Below are 13519 nucleotides of genomic sequence, written 5' to 3' on the forward strand. Positions count from 1 at the left end.
GTATAGTGTATGGAGTTTTGCCTGAAAATGCCATAAGCCATCCTCAATGGGAGCAAGCACACACTTGCCACCATCGCCTTAAACGTAAATGCGATACATGCAGTACATGCCATATATGTATGTATGCAAATCCCTGGCACATCCGACAATAGGCGAATTATAGCGTTTGGAGTGAATAATCCGTTAACAACCAGGCAAGGCCAGACCAGGCCACGCCAAATCCAACTGAATACTGACTATGTGTATACATATCCATCTGTGTTTGATCCGGCATTGGAATGCCAAAGATATGTGCAGTTGGTTTGGCCCGGCAAAACGCAAAAATGCCACATTCCCCGCATGTTTTCCGTTTTCCGGCTGCCAGTCTGTTCGCATGGCAAGCAATCCCAGCCAGAAATCAAAACTTCATTGAATTCAGCTGAATCGTCAGTGCAAACAGGGAGCAAAATGAATTTTGCCATATGAGTTCGGCACTTTTTTTCATCCCAAATAACTCATTACTTTGCTTATCATGTTATTGGATATTTTTGCAAAAACCGTAGTAATACTGCAGTTGCTTTGTGAATAAAAATAGGAAATGCCAGTGGTTTCATTCACTCAAAGCTAGCAGAGATTGTGGTGATATTAAGTGATTTTCTTGTGCAGTTTAGGGGCTTAGAAATATTTTTCAATGCTATCAATTTCCATAGAAGTTGCCACAAATGCCAGTGCAATTTTCAGTGCAGCCCGTGTACTTAATTATTTACTGAACATTTCCATCGCACTGTTTCTTTGCCGAGAATTGCATTGTTTTCGAATCTACGCCTGATTGCAACGAGGAATTCTCATTAAGGACATGTCTGTGGTGACCGCTTTCTCCGCGCTCTCCCTCTCACTCTCTCTTTCCCTTTTTTTTACTCTCTGTCTGTGCATCTGTTGCTGTATCTGCATCTGTATGTGTGTGGCAAATCCTTGGCCGTGCGGTCTGTTTGCCATTGGAAAAGTTAAGCCTGCTTGGCAGACACAAGCACCCACACAAACAGCGATGCACAGATGCTGCACATTCGCATTCACGTCCACATTATGTTGCGAGTGTCGAGTGTCCTTGCCGAACGGCTCATCCCCTCCCCCCACCCCCCACAAAGGCAGTGCAACTTTAATAACAGCACAAATTGCGTAAGCCGCCAAAAACCATTAATAACTTTTCGTGTTCGTGCACCTGCAAATGGCTGAGAAAGGTGAATGCCAGCTGAAAGTTTCCATTGATTCCCATTGCCATTGAAGTGATTAATATTTTGCGAGCAGCCAAAACGTGGCTGCAGGACATTCGGACCGGACATTCTGTTTGAACTCCGAACGAATGTCTCTGGACTTCGGGCTTAACCACTCGATTCCACTCAAATTCGCACCGGACCACTGGACAAGTGGAAGAGTGGACCAGTGGAGCAGTGGCCAGAGGCTTCCCAAAGCGATTGCCACTGATTGTTTTATTTCGCTCCATAATTGCATTTTCTTGTCACGGCTGTACATGTACATCTGCGGCTGTGTGTGTGCTTGGATGTGCCTCAGTGTGTGTGTTTGTGTGTGAGGCAATACTAGCGCACATCGGCGCAAATTTGCTCAGAGAGTTGTACCCACATTTACAGTTCCTCCAATTATGTTGTTAAGCGTCTGTCAGTGGGGAAAACAGGTTAAATAATTAAAAAACATGTTCGGTGCGTCCGAGGGCAGTAAAAAAGATTGCTCTGAAACGTACTAAACGATACAAACGTCAGTTGTGGCAATTTAAAAACTTTAATATGCCATGGAAATTGTGTGTCTGTTTATGCATTAAATAAGTAATTGTGTGATTGAAAAAGTATATAAGCTTATATATTTATAATTGTGAGCCACAAACTATGATCCTATTGATCGCATTTTCCCTACTTCAAATTGATGTAAAGAAATAACCAAAGGTGCTTTAATTAGAGAAGTGGTTTGATTGAGTAGCTGTCTGAACTCTTTGCTAGATACTTTATTCCATACACACACATGAATGTGACGAAAGAAGAGCCATCGCAATTCATGGTTAATTATTTCCAACTTAAATAGTGCCCAACTGTTTCCAATTCCCGCTGATCCGATCCATCCATCATGTGGTGGAGCTAGAAAAAATAGAAGATGTTGCTGAATTGCGTAGTATACAACAATTTGCTCAACTCAAATGACACTGGGAAATTGGCGAAACTTTGGCAAATGTAATGCATACACAGGGAGAAAGGGGTGAGCAAATTAATCATAATTATAACCAAGACAACAAATTGGTTGTTTTTAAAGGCAATGACGATTTTCAACTTTTTGACTAAAAATAATTGTGCAAATAAGGAAACAAACTTTGGCCATTTGAGAACTTGATATTATTTTTTCTATGTATTATTCGGGATTTAGCCTTAGGCATATGTGTGCATGTGTATATTAGATATCGGTGTGCTCATTTTGGGGCGAGGAAAAGGCATCAATCTTCCTCCATCATTGTCAGTGGCCGATGACGATGACGAAACCAGAGCGCCAACAAATACAGCATCCCCGAATCCGAATTGCCAGAACCCATTCCACAGATTTTCCAGCCACCCACCACCGCCCGCTGTTTCCCTTTCACATTTCTCATTTCCGCAGCGAGCAGCACAAAGTAAATGAAATATCATCGTCCCGCCTGTCATTTCATAATTTTGAAAGCCCACGCCGAATATTGCCAGTTTGTATATTATATTCGCACATATTCAGCGAACAGTCGACTATGTGTCATTATATTTGCAATTCGCTCTTCCTGTTTTGTTTGTCAGTAAAGCCGCCGCGCGTAATAAATTAATTATTCATTTGCCATCAACAGCAACATCAATATTATTTAATATCTCCCTATTTAATATCGAACAAAGTAATAATGAGGAAATTAAGCCAATACTCAGGATTAAAGGTGGGGAAAAAAAAGAATGCAACAGATTAAATACAAACTACAAATATAAACTATGAAGTTGTACAGACTTTCCATATAAGTCAAACTGAAAGCACAATGCCAAGCCCAATTTAAATCCCGGCTTAGAAGAAAAACTTCAGCATGAATATTTCAACTGCTGTTTGACCAACTAAAACGGTTTTGTTTTGATGGATCGGACCTGGACTCATCATTCTAATGCAATAATTCACTCATCTGTGTTCTGGATGCATAAACAAATTGAAAAACTTTGGCCCAACTTTCACTTTGCACTTCCCGTGTTTTCCCTCCCGCATTTCCCCGCTCCGCTTTCTTGGTGGAAAAGCGCCCAAAGCAACCGCAGGCAGAGCTGTCCCTGTCGCTGTCTCTTTTTCGTTTTCCTTTTTTTTTTACCACCCCCCACCCCGCATTTTCCACAGTTAAACACACACACACATGGGGTAATGGGGGGTGGGAAAAGGGCCACCAGGCCCTTCCGAAAACAACTTATATATGAACAGTTTTACGGCAAAAGTTTTTCGCAGCCAGCTCGAAAGTGTGTTTGGACAGAAGAAACCGCAAAAAAGGAGATGACGGAAAAATCCAAAGTCCGCAAAATATGAGACGAGGGTCTAATCCAAGTAGTTGAGCGTTTCATTGGGCTTCCACATTGTTTTCAATTTTGTTTTTATGACGAATTGGATGCGAGTCGCCTAAATCTGCTGCTCAACTTAAGCCATACAATATTTCCAAATGCAGATGAACCAAAAAAATGTAAAAAATATAAAAAAAATCGCAAAAGCGACGCAGCAAACAAATTCCAAATGAAAGTTTTCAGGGAAGTCTTTGTTTACCTGAACAATGGAAGCCAAAGTAAATTCTGGTGCAAGCATACAGGCATCTCAAATTTTAGACAGTTTATTAAGTTTGCCGGAAGTTTCTCCATCTCGCTTCCTCATTATTCCCTCGCTCGCTTCCTCTCTCTCCATTTCTCTGTCTTTCTTAATTTAGGCTAGCATTTGCGGCCGAAACTTTTTGGGATTCCTCAAATTCGTTCGCTTAGAACTTTGCGAATCACTTTCGCTTCGATTGCTCAAGTTTGAGAGATTTGGTAAACAATGTTTAGTTTCGTTTACTGCTAAATAACATGAAGCCCAAAGGAATTGCACTCAAATATTTACTAATAATAAACAAGAGAACCCACAATTTCTTTCGTTCAAAAAGTAGCTTACTATTCACCTAAACCTGTTGGAATATATTCCAAATATGATATAGAAAATCCGCAGTTGAAGCATATTGTCAAACGCGTAACCGTTTTGTGGGCTCCTGAAAATGAAAACAAATTAGCCCGGGCATTAAAATGCAACTCACACAGAGCCGGTTGGCTAATTGAATTGTTTGCTCCACGCCACTCCACCTTTCACATTTTCCACCTTTTTTTGTTTTCTTTTTTTTGTGTACGCCCCGTGGCCAGACTTTTGGCACTCACTGTACGCCCGGCACTCACCTGACAGGGCAACATTTTAACGTTTTCGTGTGTAATTTGAAATTTTGTTTACGCCCGAGCTTAGGCCACACGCTGTACAAACAGCCAGGGGAAAGTGGATGCTTTCTGCTACTGCCGCTTTGAAAGGCAGAACCCAGAAATATAGCCCCAATCCAAATCTGCGCTGCGCACGCAACGCAGTCCCACTCCCAACACCCAACTCCCAATTTCCCATACATATACATACACATAAATATTTCTATCAAATTTCAATTTGTTCAAAATTTTCCAATCCCGCCTGGCCCATTGGATTTATTTAGCATTTTTTCCGGCTGCCATGGGAAGACATAATTAAGCCGCGTTTCAAAAGAACTTCTCCCGAAAGCCCACATAATCCCCGGCCAAGGGGCTGTCGTAATTAGAAATCTACAAAACAAAGCCCGACCTCTTGCCGCCACCCCACATTAAAATCCACAAAAAAAAAAAAAAAAGAAAATCCAAAAATTGTTTAAGTAAAAACAAATGCCAAATACAAAGCTGAAGATTTGCGTCGTTTTTAATTGCTGTGTGCCGCTCCGAATACAAAATGAAATGAAAAAAACAGCGAAAACGAAGGGAATATTTTGATACATAATTAATTACCCCAGTCGGATGATGGTTACGGTTACGGGTGGTTGCCAAAGTAATGGCCTAGTTCATGGGCTGCCCACTCTGGCAAACTTCATCGACTGTCGGTCTATATACATTTATACCTTTATATATATATACATATACTAATTAGGCGGCTGGCCGCTTTGTGTATGTAAAATTATGCGGAGCATTTAAGCCGCATTAAGTGCGGATTTTGTTTACATTCCCACTCGACTAAGAGGAAGATCTAAGTGCCTAATTCGTTTGCCGAGTTGTCCACGTCGTGGTTCACTTTCACTTTCACTTCCACTCCGGATGACATTCGTATATGTATTAGCCGAAACGTAACCCCCATGGACATGGTAACAATTGAAAGCGGAAACGGAAGTGGCTCGGGCCCACAAATTAAACCCTGACAACGCAGCGATATGCTTCTGCAAAGTCTGTCTAATGATGGCCACGGCCGGGGAGACCTATTGCCATGGCCGACACTGTAACGGACAGCACATGTCCAGTGACCACACTGAGAAAAAAATAGTTGCAGCCAAAAGATAAAACTGTGTTTTAAAAACGAAAGCCCAAACAAACATTTCTTAGAACTAGCTCCATTATATTTAAATATATCAATCGGCACTTAATCTACAAATGCTTCTAAAAAATGAAAACTCATTTAAAAGCTGGCTTTTTTGTAAACATTACAAATAAGATTTGACTGCGACAATTTCAATGATTTGAATATGACTTCAAGTAACTAAATATCATTGTGGAGAGCATAAAAGTCCAACGCAAGCTTTAAATAAGTTAAACTATATTTTCCAACTTGAATTAAATGCTTGATGAGCATAACACATTTTTTTTTATAGATAGCTCACACTGATCATCTGGAGCAGATGCTAATTGCTTCGTTAGCGGATTTCAGCTCACACCTGCCCGACCATCCCCACATCATTCAAAGTATCCTTGGTATCCTTAGCGTGGTTGACTTTCTAGCATTTTTAGCATCCTGGGGATCTGCGAAATCTCTGGCCGAGCTCGGGTTGCGGATTTAGTCAGGCATTCACTTATTTATGAGCCGGGCTACTTCTTTATTGATTGCCCCTCCGCCAGGATGTTCGTGTGCGTGTGTGTGTGCGCCTCGTATTTTTGAGTTGTGTTTTTGAGTTAGCGAGTCCTTGACAATGACATGTTCATGGCTTTTAAGGCGGAAAATGTGGGAAAATGGGAGTGGAATCGCCGCTTCTTTCCGTTCCGTCTAACCGCATTTCTTTTGTGGCACACCGCCTGACAGGCTCTAACTTTATTACATCGTCCTTGTCTGCGTCGAGTGGTTTTGCCATCTGTTCGGGACCAGACCCATTTTCCCACCCACTTTTCCACCCATTTTCAGGCCATGTTTCTGCTTCTGTTCGGTTCGCTTTCTGCCAAGCAACAGGCAAAATGTGTGCGCCACTGCGGCAAAATGTTCAATTTATGTATAGTAACGAAATGAAAGTCCGCAAAAAATTCTGGCAGGGCGGGGAAGGGGGGGTGCTTAGGGAAATAGGGGGTGGAAAATGGTATTGAAGTGGGGCAGGGATGGGGAATGTTGGCAAACATCGTTGGCAACTTGACGCCTGTTGGACATAGTTTCATGGCAGCGAATTCCCCGACCCCGACGCAAATTAACATTAAAGAGCACGCGAATGTGGAAATAAAATTTGATAGCAGGCTCAAAATTTGTGCGCGAAAAATCTCAAATAAAGTTGGATTTAGGAAGGAAGCCTGGATAAACAAGCAACAGGAGGGTGGGTCCTGGAAAGCAAAGAAGTACAAAAAATCGGAGGCAAAAATGCCGAGCGAATGGCCGAGTTAATAAGCTGGAAAATGTGCCCCAAAGACCGACATTACCATTAATGGCGTCAAGTTGAAAGAGAGGTCAAACACGAGGAAATGGGATTGGATTGAATTGAATGGAATTGGATGGCTGGGCCGGAAAAGCCCCTCCGGAAAAGCGGCGGAAAATCAAATGTGGCTCCAGACTAGGCTTTAATTGAGACTAATTGACGATGGTGATGACGATGGTGTGGGCATAAATTGTAAACATCCTCCAAATTAATTAAACTGACAGTTGCAGGCACTCGAATTAATATGAAAATTCCATTTCCATCCATTCGCCTTTTCGTTTGGAGCCGGTTGCACTTGAAGGCGATACAAATCTATTATATTTGGCTGTCCAGCTGGGAACACTTCAACAAAAAAAGGGTACCAAAGATATCAAGCAAATTCACTAACAATAAGTGAAGAAACTTTGGAAAAGTTCTATAGTCTTGCGGGGCTTTAAAGTTTCATAGATTTGCCAAGATCTTTTATATTAATATTGATAATATCAGTTATATTCTGCATCGCTCCTTGTCTCCTGTCCTGGGACATTTTCTTTTCAGTGTGTAAAATTTCACAGCCATCCGTTTTATGGGGCAACTATAAACGGCGGGATTGTTCCGCCAGAGTACGGACACATAAACGCGGTCCGGTATTCATTAATTGCTGACCGGGCACGTGAGTGTTTGAGTGCGATCATAAAATTTGATGATGCGCCGCTGGAGTTAGGGCAAAAGCTTTTGGATGCCATATATACTCGTAGTGTGTTCGTACGATCCTTCGTTATTAAACGCTGCACAGCGAAACACAAACACAAGCAGCGGCACAAACACAAACACAAACAACAGGCAGCAGCACACACATACAGAGACAAAGACAAAGCGGAAACGGAAACAATGCGGCGGAACAGAAAAATAAAAATGGAGGAATACAAGTGCTAAGCGCGTCGGACACAGCCGGTGGCGAAATTGGCAATGGCATTAACCCATCGTTGCCGACAACGCCACCAGATGCAATAATAAAAACGACTCCAGCACATTTTTACGAGCAACGAACTGGAAACGCCCTCACCGTCGTCCTAGAAACTCTTAGAAAACTTCTGGTGGCCATTCAATCAAGTCGAAAAACCCACTTTTCAAAATGCATTTCATTTTCCCTAATGTAGTGGCGGCAAAGTTCTAATAATAATCATTCTAAATAGCATGCTCATAAAGTTGATGGGTTCTCAAACATTATCAATACATTTAATCATTTCTGTTGGAAATGGAATGCCTAATAATCTGAATGTCTTGCGATTTATTTCATATGAAACATTCGTAAGCTGCCTTTCCATTATTTACCTTAGGTTCATATAAATTCCTATCTGCATCAAGTAATACAATTAGTTTCAAGCGATTTACCTAAATAGTTTTCACTACTCACCAGCCGCAATAATCTAAAATAATTGTGAGGCAGTTGCTTCGAGAAATTCGTGAAATTTCCTTGATTTTGTAAGAAAATGCTTTCAGTTCAGTTAGGAAAATGACTATGGAATGTGGTGCTGCTGTTTCTGGGTGTTTATGTGTGTATGTGTGCATGTGAAAATAAGGGAAGCCACAGCGACAGCAGTAATAATAATATGTAATATTTGCCAACATAGGGATTTTCATATCGTTTAAGCATTTCCTTCCTGTTTTTCTCGATTCCTTTATTTTGCAGCTTCCTGTTGTTTTTCCACATCTTTTGACCAGCTTTTCCTAGGCACTGGCAGCTGTTGTTCTTGTTGTTTCCGCCTCTTGCCGGAAACTCATCCTCTGCCATGGCAACCATTTAAAATCGTCCTTCGCCGGACGAGAATATTGTGGGTCAGGAGCGGATTGCCGAGGACAGGAAACCCACTTTTATTGGCTGGCGGAATCGACGCACATCGAAGCTAATTGGCTCCGTCTGCGAAAAGTTCACCAGCAGTACCGGATTTAAGCAACTTATTGCCCGGACTGGCCACTTAACACCTGCTCATTAAGGTTATGCAACATTAAGGCAAATCGATTACGCAATTAAAGTTCACGCCTGATCTGCCACAAAACCCATAATCCCACGATTTACCGAGGCCAAGCATAATAAATATGTTTCCGGGTTTTTTTCAACATTTAAAAATTGTGTGAACTTTCAGAAAATGATTAAAAATGTTGCATTCAATTAAGGAAGAAAACAAACTCTATTCACAAACGCTATACAAAATGCTTTTAATCTTTAAACAAAAATATGCATTTTTGCACAATGTTATTTAAAATTCCACACTTTTTAAACGTGGGATATTGAAAGATTTAAGTACCTTCTCTCTATTTTATTTCTGTTTGAGTACTTATCTTAAAAAAATTGGGTTTCCGGAGTATTTACAAAATGATAGGCTATAGGGCTCGTTATCATTCAGTATTGAAATCAATATGGAAGTTAAATGTAGTTTTGTTGCACGTAAAATTCGTTTTCATGCTTTTAAAATTCGCCTAGTGTTTTATGAACTGAAATACGGCTTGAGTTTCTAGCGCTTTCGTGCAGTTTTTCATTGGCACAAAGAATCGACGGAAAATATCGTGAAAGGCCCTTGACTTTTTTGTTTCAGGATTTTCCGCTAGTAGAGTGAACCCTTTGCTGGAGTGAAGGCCCGCACAGAAAGTCGCCTGACTGAATAGTGATGGCGATTTTCTCCTGAAGTGGCATCCAAGGGTCCCGTTCGGCCCATCGACGTTACGCCGTTATCCATTTTCCGGCCAGGCGAAAGTGAAAAAGGAAAAGCGGGAGAAATAGAATATGGGCAGATGGGGAGATTTGCCAGTTGACAGCTGTCAAACAATGCTCCTCGCAGTGCGAAACGCATGTGAATGCATTTTAATAACCCGGCACAATGGGAGACTTTTAGTTTAGCCCTTCTCAGATGGCGCACAGATGCAGATAAGCCCGGAAAAGCGTAGGAAATGTGGAAAAGGGTTGCGGAAAGGGCATGACTTGGCGGTCGTAAAGACGGGAAAATGGCTGCCCCAGCGTGGCGACATTAAAAGCCGTTGTCGTAGATGTTTATTTGTCGTAAAGCAGAAGCAAGCTCAAATTGCATGCATTTACACAGACACACAGCGCACGCACACCATAATACGTGAAAATCCCCCAACATATATACACACACACACACACATGCAAAAAGGACATAGAGTTGGCAATGGAGCGAATTCAGCGAAAGTGCCAACAAAGTTGTATGGAAATGCGAATTTGGAAATGCCATTGTCTGTGGCATAAAATACAAGTTTTGCCAGAAGGCGTTGCACATTTTATTATCAATGAGTGGCCTTTGGCAACTTTGTTGCAAAATGCTAAACAATTATATTTATTCCATGAAAGACACCTTTATAAAAATACCCTTTACTCATATTTTCGAAAAGAAAGGATTTACAATTCAAAATTAAGCTTTGTTTTTGTTTGAAAGGAAAACACTCTTTTACGCTCAAGAAAGCAGAAGCTGAATGGTAAACAACCCTAAATTTCCAAGTTGAAAGTGAGAAAAGCCTTTAATTTATTGAAATACTCGAATTCATTGCTACTCATGCTTAAACTGTATAATTTCCTTACTAAGCTGTAACTATAATAATTTCAAACAGAATTTGGTACAATTATTTTGTTAATGAATTTATCTTGAAGCTCGAAAGTATCTTAAGGCCACAGTAAATTGTTTGGCTTAGGAATTTATCTCGAAAGTATCTTAACGCTGAAGTGAATTCTCGTCGAAGGCTGTGACCACTTTCCATGAATATTTATCATGAAATTATAAGGGATACTTTGTGCCTGTGGTTTTGGAATAATTCCGGCATAGTTGGCTTCATAGTCCCGGCATCCCCCAAATGCCCGTTCATCCCAGAACGCCATTAGCAATCCCTCATCCTCATCCCCATACACATAGCCATCCTCAATATCATTCTCATATCCAACCGAATAATGATGAAGGTTACGAAGGAGCAGATTTATTTGCATTTAGCCTGATGGACAAGCCTGCTCGTCCCATTATAATTAGCCATAGATTTTAATTATCATAATGATAATTGCCTTATGGCGAGTGTTGTCGCAGTTGGTTTAGTTTTTGCGCCTATTTAATATTTGATCGTCCTGCGCGAGTACCGGCTTTGATGTTGCCCGCTCCTAATTGGATTGCATCCTTATTAATTAGGCGGTGTCGAGATAGCAAGATGTCTGGATAACAGGATGCCAGGATGACGATCTGACAGCTCTTCCTTACATTCTTGAGCTTGGAGCTCTCTGGCTCTCTATGCAAATCGAGTCGGAATAACAAAATAACGAAATAACTTGGGGCCACAGCGACGAGGATGTAATTAAAATATGTTGCCAAAGACAAACAACAACAGACCAAAAGCTCACAACAAAAACGCGGCCAACACACAGAAACAAACAAAAGTAACAGCATGGGCTAAAAAGCTGAGAGCTTGAAACAGAAACACGCACAACAAATTGATAAATATGCAAATTTAATAGACTCGCAATCAATTTGCATAAATCTTGGCGGCTAAAAATAAATAAAAGTGCAAATGCAAAGTAAATTAAAGGGGGTTAAAAGGCAACACAACAATGAGGAGTTGCTTACACATTGTATCACAGAGCAATTTTATCGGGGAAAAAGATATGTGGAAATCTTAAAACAATGCCGTCTAATGGTGGAGCGAAACCAGTTATTTATAACATCGGCATAACATTACAACATCTAAGCTTTAAACTCCCATTTCAAAATAGATAAAAAATAATAGTTCTCTTTGCCCTTTTGAATACGCTTAGGTTAAATATATACACCACCTCTCCGGCGAAAAAATGCTAAATGGAGTTTCATACAAAATGCAAATAAAACAAAGCATAAAGAAAACAAAAACTATAGCGGAGAGGAGAATAAAATAAATAAAATAAAGGGCAGCAGCGAAAACAGCTTGAACAACACGCCGTAACTGGCAATTGACTGCTAACAGTTCTGCATATAAATTGAGCAGATTGAGATGCAGGGATACAGCTACAGATACAGCAACAGCTACAGATACAGATACACCGAATCATACGCAGATACAAATGGGGAGTGGGAGTGGGGCAAAAGTGACAGCCCCGAAAACGAGATCAAGATTTGTTTCGTTTCCATTTCCGTGACCATTTGCAACCATTCTCCCCGGTGTTTATCCACCTGCCACTTTCCCCGCTTTTCATTCGCCGCCCTTCTTCGCTTTCACCGATTTCCCCGCATTTCCCTGCCATTTCCCCCAATTTTCCTTCCGTTTCTGTGCGTGCTTATTTGCCTGTACATTATTTGTACACACGATTGCCTTTCGCATATTAAAGACGAATTCATAATAAATACAAAGGCATATCTCTCACAATAATCGGAGTGCCTGTTGAGACTTCCTTCTCATAGATACGAAATTCGCTTTGTTAACCACAAAAAACAAACTCTTTTTGCAGTAAATCTTTATTTTACCTGTATTTTTGGCAACACCGAATGTAGCTTATTAATTTCTGAGGTGCTTGTACGATTATATTTTTCATTGTTAAAAAGTTGGTCTATTGAAAAAAAGCAAAGGTTCAGCTTACTGATGTTGTCTTAAATGTCAATCAAAAATTAGACGAAAATATATAATAAAGAGTAAAATTATCAAATAACTTTATATTTTTATTAATTTAATTATAAACAAATATAAGGAAGTATGTTCTTATTTCATTCAAGTGTCCTTTTCTTTTGTGCTAAGTTAAGTTTTTCTACACACAATTGTAACACACCGGGAAATATATAAATCTTAAAGGTCGATTCTCGGCGGACTTGTTGCCAGCTAATTTCGAGACGCCCATCCGTTCAATTACGAAAGTTTTGCCAGCCAAGTTAATAACATTTATCGCCTTCCATAAAACATATCGTGTTTGCCGGGTGTATGTAAGTATTTCGGACCCGAAGCTGTGGAAAAGTTGCCGCAACAAGTTTAACCTTTTTTTCCGGTTCGACAAGGTGACTTCCTTGGCCTTGCTTGTCGCTTTCGGTTTCCCGACCTGACACCACCATTGAAAATCATAAAAATTGAAATGGGGATAGTTGGCTATGTTTATTAGCAGTACAAAACAGTACTTATTTTAGCTGTGGCACATTTTTTGGCCAAGTTATGGAGAGAACGCCCTTTTGAAAATATCAGATTTTTGCAAAAAATTTTTACTCTGATTTTTTTTTAGAAAAATAATCCGTTTTTTTTTCGATATCGATAAAAATAATTGTCCAAACGTTGAATGTCATACCTCGCTGAATTCGTAACAAAATTCCCTATCGACCAGTATTCAGAAATGGAAATTCAAATTTTTGGCCATTTTTCGCTAATTTTAATGATGTAACCCCTTATCGAAAATGCGAAAATTTGTTAAAAAAATAGTTTTCGAAAAGGATATAAATAGTGATAGGGATAGTTAGGTATGTTTATAAGCAGTACAAAACAGTATTTATTTAAGCTGTGGCACCTTTTTTGGCAAAGTTATGGAGAAAACCCTATCTTGAAAATATCCGATTTTTGCCAACAGTTTTTATTTTGATTTTTTTTAGAAAAATAATCCGTTTTTTTTCG

General features: G+C 40.2%; 1 protein-coding gene across 1 annotated transcript in view; it reads left to right on the top strand.

Moving 5' to 3' along the window:
* Nucleotides 1–13519, top strand: part of LOC6618619 — a 93714-nt gene that overhangs the window by 18252 nt on the left and 61943 nt on the right. The window lies entirely within an intron of this gene.

Source organism: Drosophila sechellia, chromosome X (assembly GCF_004382195.2).
Source record: "Drosophila sechellia strain sech25 chromosome X, ASM438219v1, whole genome shotgun sequence".
Classification (NCBI taxonomy): domain Eukaryota; kingdom Metazoa; phylum Arthropoda; class Insecta; order Diptera; family Drosophilidae; genus Drosophila; species Drosophila sechellia.